Here is a 6,000-nt window from a genome sequence, read left to right as displayed (position 1 = left end):
GGAGGAGTATGTGCCAGTGCCGTGGGCAGGTGGTGTTGCAGGCATGAGCAGGGAGTGCGCGCTCCAAAGGGTAACTGCCTGCATACTTATCAGCCCCAGCCATGAGAAGCACATGGGCGAAATCAAGGCAGGCAGCCAATTAGAGTCAATCAGGCGGTCACCGTCACTCAGTGGCGCCACTGTGGCCAACTCGGGAGAGACTGCGACTCTCCTCACTGCCTGCCGCTGCCCATTCTCATCTCCCGACAGGAGACGAGAATGGGCAGTAGCAAGCAATGAGGAGAGTCAGCACGCAGAGGCAGAGCACCAAATACAGAAGGCAGATGTTCAAGCCAGGCGTGTGTCGCAGGCATGAGGAAGAGGGTGCGCCGCGTGGGGCAGGCTGCCTGCACAGCCCCAGCCACGAGAAGTGATGTGGGCAAACAAAGGCAAGGCAGTCAATTAGGATGAGGTGGTGGCGCCGATGCAGCCAACTCAGGAGGGACTCTCCTCACTGCCTGCTGCTGCCCATTCTCGTCTCCCGTTCGGACAGGAGATGAGAATGGGCAGCAGCAGGCAATGAGGAGAGTCAGCAGAGAGCACCAAATAGACTCCATCACGGCTTTTAGAAAGCTTGTAAAGACTTGGCTTTTTACCCAGGCTTTTACATAATCGTTTTTACTGCTGCTTCTGGGTGTTTTTATCTGTTGTATTGTTTTATGCCTGTTTTTATATGTTTTTATACTTTTAGCATGATGTTTTTATTGTATGTTTTTAACTTTTGTAAACTGCCTTGGGGCTATCTTTTAATGAAAGGCAGTATAAAAATGCAAAAATAAAATAAATAAAATAAATAAAAAGAGAGCAGAAAGAAGGGGCAGACGTTCAAGCCAGGCGTGCGGGGCCCTAGAAAACGCGGGGCCCGTAGCAAATGCTACATTTGCTACTATGTTAATCTGGTCCTGCAAATCCCCAGAAGGAACAGGTATGCAGTCTGGGAGTGCTTCTGGATCCAAACCTCTCCCTGGTATCCCAGGCTGAGGCGGTATCCAGAGATGTTTTCTATCAGCTTTGGCAGATATGCCAGCTGTGTCTGTTTCTTGAGAAAAATGATCTCAGAAGAACAGTAGTACATATGTCTTACTGGTAACCCTCAGACTTAACTACTACAATGTGCTGTGTGTGAAGCTGCCTTTGTATGTAGTTTGGAAACTGCAGTTGGTACAGAATGCAACGAACAGGTTCGTCTCTGGGTAATTTTGGAACGACCATATTACTCCCATACTGAAAGAACTACACTGGCTACTAATATGTTTCTGGGCAAAATACAAGGTGCTGGTTATAACCTATAAAGTCCTAAGCATAGGCCCTGGGTATTTAGGAGAACATCTTCTTCTCCATGAGCCCCACTGCCCATTGAGATCATCCAGAGAGATTCGTGAGCAGTTACCATTGGCTTATCTGGCAGCTTCGCAGGGATGGGCCTTCTCTGTCACTGCCCTGAGATTCTGGAATGCACTCCCTGCAAAAATAAGACTGCCTCCTCATATCTGACAACTTTTAAAAAGTCCTTAAAGGCCCTCTTTTCAAACAAACTTTTAAAATTTGATTGTGGTTTTAAATTGTTTTAAGGTTTTAATTTTTATCTTAATTTACTTTATGTTGTTTTCCTTGATGTTTATGTCTCCTGCTTGGCAGCACCTCCCATTTGGGGAATTTAGCTTTCATCTGAACCCAAGTCTTGGTTGTGTGAACCAAGGCTCGTTCTTTGAGGGTCTGCCTTCATTGTAGGCAAGCAAAGTGGTCACACAGTCAGGGGTATTATGTTTTGAGTCTGAAAAAGAGGAGATTGCATCCAGGTCTCTTGCATTTTAGATGAAGCTGACCTGTCCCCACAAGCCTGAAACAAAGGAGTGATTACAGTGAACCAACCGACCACACCCTAATGCAATCAGAGCAACTGCCAGCCATGAATTGAAGTTAGCACGCTAGAGCCTGCTACCTTTCTTCTCCTTCCAAATAGCACTGATCCACCCATTCAGTTTCCTTAATCACTATCATCTCTAATAAAACACCAATTTTCTCATTGTAATGTACAAATTCAGACTCAGCAGACTAGGAGAGGGATAAAAACTGTTCTTCTTTCTTTCTCTTTGAAAAGTCCTTGGCTCTCACATTTATTTTCCCATCTGGGGTATTCTAAGTAGGGATGTCCACAGAACCGCTGAATGGATTTCAAGAACCGGCAGTTCCTCCGGTTCGAAGGTGGCAGGGTCTCCCTTTAAGAGTGGGGGAGTGTGCACTCCCCCCCCGCTGCTTCCCCCCCACCCACCGGTGTCTGTGTTTCTTAATGCCCATCGGGGTGGCATCATATCCAGAAGACGAGGGCATCGGGGAGGCAGGGTTGCTGCCGTCCTGATGGGTATTAAGAAACATGGATGCCAGCAGGGGGAAAGTGGCAGGAGGGGTAAGTGCACCCTCCCTGACTCTTAAAGGGAGCCCTCTACCGCCTTCGAGCCTCCCTGTCATGGTTCCATGCACAACCCTAATTCTAAGATGATGCTTTGCTGTCCAGACCTGATCTGAAGTTTTTCACCACTGCTGGGTTGGGTGCAATGTGGGCCCATTCTGCTAGATGGAAGGGCTTGCTTCACATCTAGTAGAGTTGGCTGCAGAACAGAAAGAGTTTCTCCATCATTCAGGCAATTCCTCCAGCTTCAAGATAAAAGAATTCCTCAGAAAACCTGAGTTGGTGTGTTAGCCTTGGGCATGCAAATAGGTGCATATGTGTATCAGGCAATATGGGTCCAAGAACACATGAGTTCTATTTAGATATTATATTATATGTGTGTGCAGATTCTATACACATGTATATGTGTTTGGGTAAATAGCTGTACTTACATTCATTTAAAAAGTGAACCTGGAGAAAGGTCTGTTTGAATACAGGGGTACAGATGCCTGCTTGAATGCAGAGGTCTGTTGAATGCAGGGTACAGATAGGAAATGTACTACCGTACATGTGGTGAATGTAACATGTAAGTAACTGTATATGCATACAGTTATTTACCCAATATACATATACCACACTATGCACAAAATGTACGTGTGAATAGAGCTATAGTAACAGAGTAAAGTGTGAATAGAACTATAGTAACAAAAGGTGCAGAGTATGGAAGGGGTGAGCCCAAGCACGGAGCCAGCCAAAAGGAGGCCTGTATCCAGCCCCGCTTGGCAGCCCCTTTAGTTATGCCTTGTGCACGTGACGTTACGCACACGGGGGCGTGGTTCGGGCTCCAGAAGAGCCATGAGTGAACTCTCCCTGTCCACGCTCTGGAGAGCCCCCCACTGTCCTTTTCAGACTGAAAACATGTATTTCCCTTTCTCTTCCTCCAGGAGAGAGAGAGAAGGTTCCACCTTGTAGCAATGCCCTTTCTCCAGAGAAAGGCCCCTAACAGACTGCAGATGGAGTGTGCAGTTATTTTGGAGGGAGGAGGGGATCTGGCTGTCTCTCACCACCCCATCCAGCCACACAGCAGGTGTTACTAAAAGAAGGAATCTTCCCTTTGTCCCACCACCACTTTCCCCGTTGCAGCTGCTGCCACCCCATCCCTCGCAGTGGCATTTAAATACCACACAGTGGCATTTAAAAAGTAAATGGGGGGAACATTCCCCTTACCTCCCCCACCCTCGCTGCAGCCATTGCTGCCTCCAAAGAGGGGCAGTAAAATCTGAGGAGCGGGAACATTTGTCACTCCTCAATTTTTTTGCCACTGTAGGCAAGTGCCAACTCTGCCTCTCCTTAAAGCTGCCACTGATTTCAGGCTAGGAGAACTATGTTCCTAGCAATGGCTGAGACATGTTTTGGTTATTTCTTTCTGCATTAGAATTGCAGGCAAATGTTACACATCTACTCACAGTGTTCTACTTTTAAAACATGCAAGATTAAGGACTACCTGCCCTTAGAGGAGTCTACGCCCACTTGCGTGTTTATCCAGGAGTCACTGTTCTAGGCATGGCATCTCTGAATGTATGCAATGTTATGATGTCTCTGTGTTGAGATAGATGGGAACCAGGCTCAAGAATGCATCGATGAGATTCAATCCCATCTGATGTAATGATATTACAGCATCACCCTGTCCCCAATTAATCATGCAGAGACTCAATGGTCTCTTCAAGGTATCTGAAATTTGGGGCTGACAGGAGACTGAGATGAGGACTTGGGGCTGACAGGAAACTTTGATTTGTAACAACTTCTTCTTCTTCTTCTTCTTCTTCTTCTTCTTCTTCTTCTTCTTCTTCTTCCATTAGCATTTGTTTCACAGCCGAGTGTGGTCTGGCACACTGGCCTTGTGTCAAGTTCTCACATTGCACACACAGAAACACAATACGAGTGCCAAAAATGTAACCCAAGGTAACATGAGAACATGTCCATAGCTGAACCCATGATATATCTTAGCAATCTCTGCATCATCTGGCCAACAAAATCCTATGCTGCAACAAACGTGTGTGCCTTCATGTCCCCCAAGAGACTCTTGTTTGATTTTGTTGCATCTAGACTAACCCCAGCTACCTCTCTAGAATGAGGAATGTCCATTACTTGCTATAGAACCGGAGAACTCGATTTCATGATACGTTTCTTAGAAGAAGAAGGAACGTCTGATCTGACAATCAGAGGTGCACCTGGGTAATTTTGGAGCCTGGACCTAAAGGCCTTTGGAGCCCCCCTCCCTCCCCTGCAAATTAAGCATCATCATGCTTGGGTAGTGACCACCACACTACCCAAAACAGACTAAAGAGGATTTGGGGGCCCCCAGGGGCTGTGGAGGCCCTGGGCTTTGGCCCCGAAGTCCAGGAGTAAGAGTGCCTCTGCTGACAATCCCCATAAGAAAAAGAGAGGGAGCCTCTCTGCCCTTCGGGCTGGAGTGAAAAGTTCATCTCCTGATAGTCTGCAAGGTGCCACGACGGTGTGCATGTCCCCTGTCCCCCACACCCCGCAGCCGTCACCCTTTTTCTAACTGCCGCTTAATGTATGTCGAAGAAGGATTAAAAGTTTTCTGAGCTCGCCGAGATCAAAAGCTGGGCAGGGCAGAAACTGAACAATCCTCTCCAGAAGGTCCTCAAGGGTGGGGAGCGGGGAGCAACTGGTTGCCCAAGGGCGGGTGGCTGGCGAGTAGGGAGAGCGAGAGCAGCCGAGAGCGAGGCGATGGCATTCCAGCAACAAGGACAGGCGTCAAGAGATATACCCACCAAGGACAGGACGCGTCTGCACAGTGAGTGAATGCCGGGAACAATGCAACGAAAGGAAGGCGCTACGTCGGGTCGCGGGGGGGTGGGGGGCGCGTGGGGGCGGGCGGTGGGAGAGGGAGGTGGAGCTGGCTGCAGCTGGCGACTCCGGCTCTCATTCCCAAGCCGCTGGGCGAGCGGGATCTGCACACGCAGCCTGGGAGCGCCAAGCCAGCGGCTGCTGCAACGAAGCTCGAGCCGTCAGCAGCGCAGCTCGGCAACTTGGGCGCCGGCTACTGAGGCGCTGCTCCTGCTGCCGCCGCTTTCATTCGGCTCCTCGGAAAGTTCCCGCAGCTGCTGTGGGAGGAGGCGAAGCGGTTGGGCTGCCCCCCACTGCTCCGAGGGTAAGCCCGGGCTCGCGCTTGCGCGCCGCCTCGCCCCCTTTGCTCCCCGTGGCCACCGCTGGGACTCGCTCGCTCGCCTTCCCAGGAAAAGCTTCCCCCCGCCGAGGCAGCCTTCACACGGCAGTGCCGGCTCTCCGTTAAGCGAAACGCGCACCGGGGGTCTCCTGCACCTCGGAGGTCTCTGGGCCTTCCACGCTACTTTGGGAGGCGGAGTGCCTCTGCCCTCCCTCTGCGAGCCCAGGATCCCTCCGAGTCCGCCTAGCGCGAATGGCCACCCCAAACTTAGGGGCGCTTCTGCTGTGCTCGCTCGGGGGGCTTGTTCCCGGCGCGTGAGGGAGGACGCCGCGGCTTCCCTGCCAGGTTCTTCTCCCAGGCGTGCATGCACGGGGCGCGC

General features: G+C 50.4%; 1 protein-coding gene across 7 annotated transcripts in view; it reads left to right on the top strand.

Moving 5' to 3' along the window:
- Window positions 1-5,146: 5,146 nt before the first annotated feature.
- The window catches only part of TSPAN18 (tetraspanin 18), a 301,343-nt gene continuing 300,489 nt past the window's right edge, over window positions 5,147-6,000 (top strand). For 6 of the 7 annotated variants that reach the window (XM_053263590.1, XM_053263561.1, XM_053263531.1 and 3 more), the window contains exon 1: window positions 5,352-5,606. The gene's annotated coding sequence lies outside the window, so the exon portion shown is untranslated. Of the gene's footprint in view, window positions 5,250-5,351; window positions 5,607-6,000 lie in introns of those variants that run through there. The other variant, XM_053263511.1, reaches the window with a different exon arrangement.

Source organism: Hemicordylus capensis, chromosome 1, assembly GCF_027244095.1.
Source record: "Hemicordylus capensis ecotype Gifberg chromosome 1, rHemCap1.1.pri, whole genome shotgun sequence".
Taxonomy (NCBI): domain Eukaryota; kingdom Metazoa; phylum Chordata; class Lepidosauria; order Squamata; family Cordylidae; genus Hemicordylus; species Hemicordylus capensis.
This window is presented reverse-complemented; position numbering and strand designations above follow the sequence as displayed.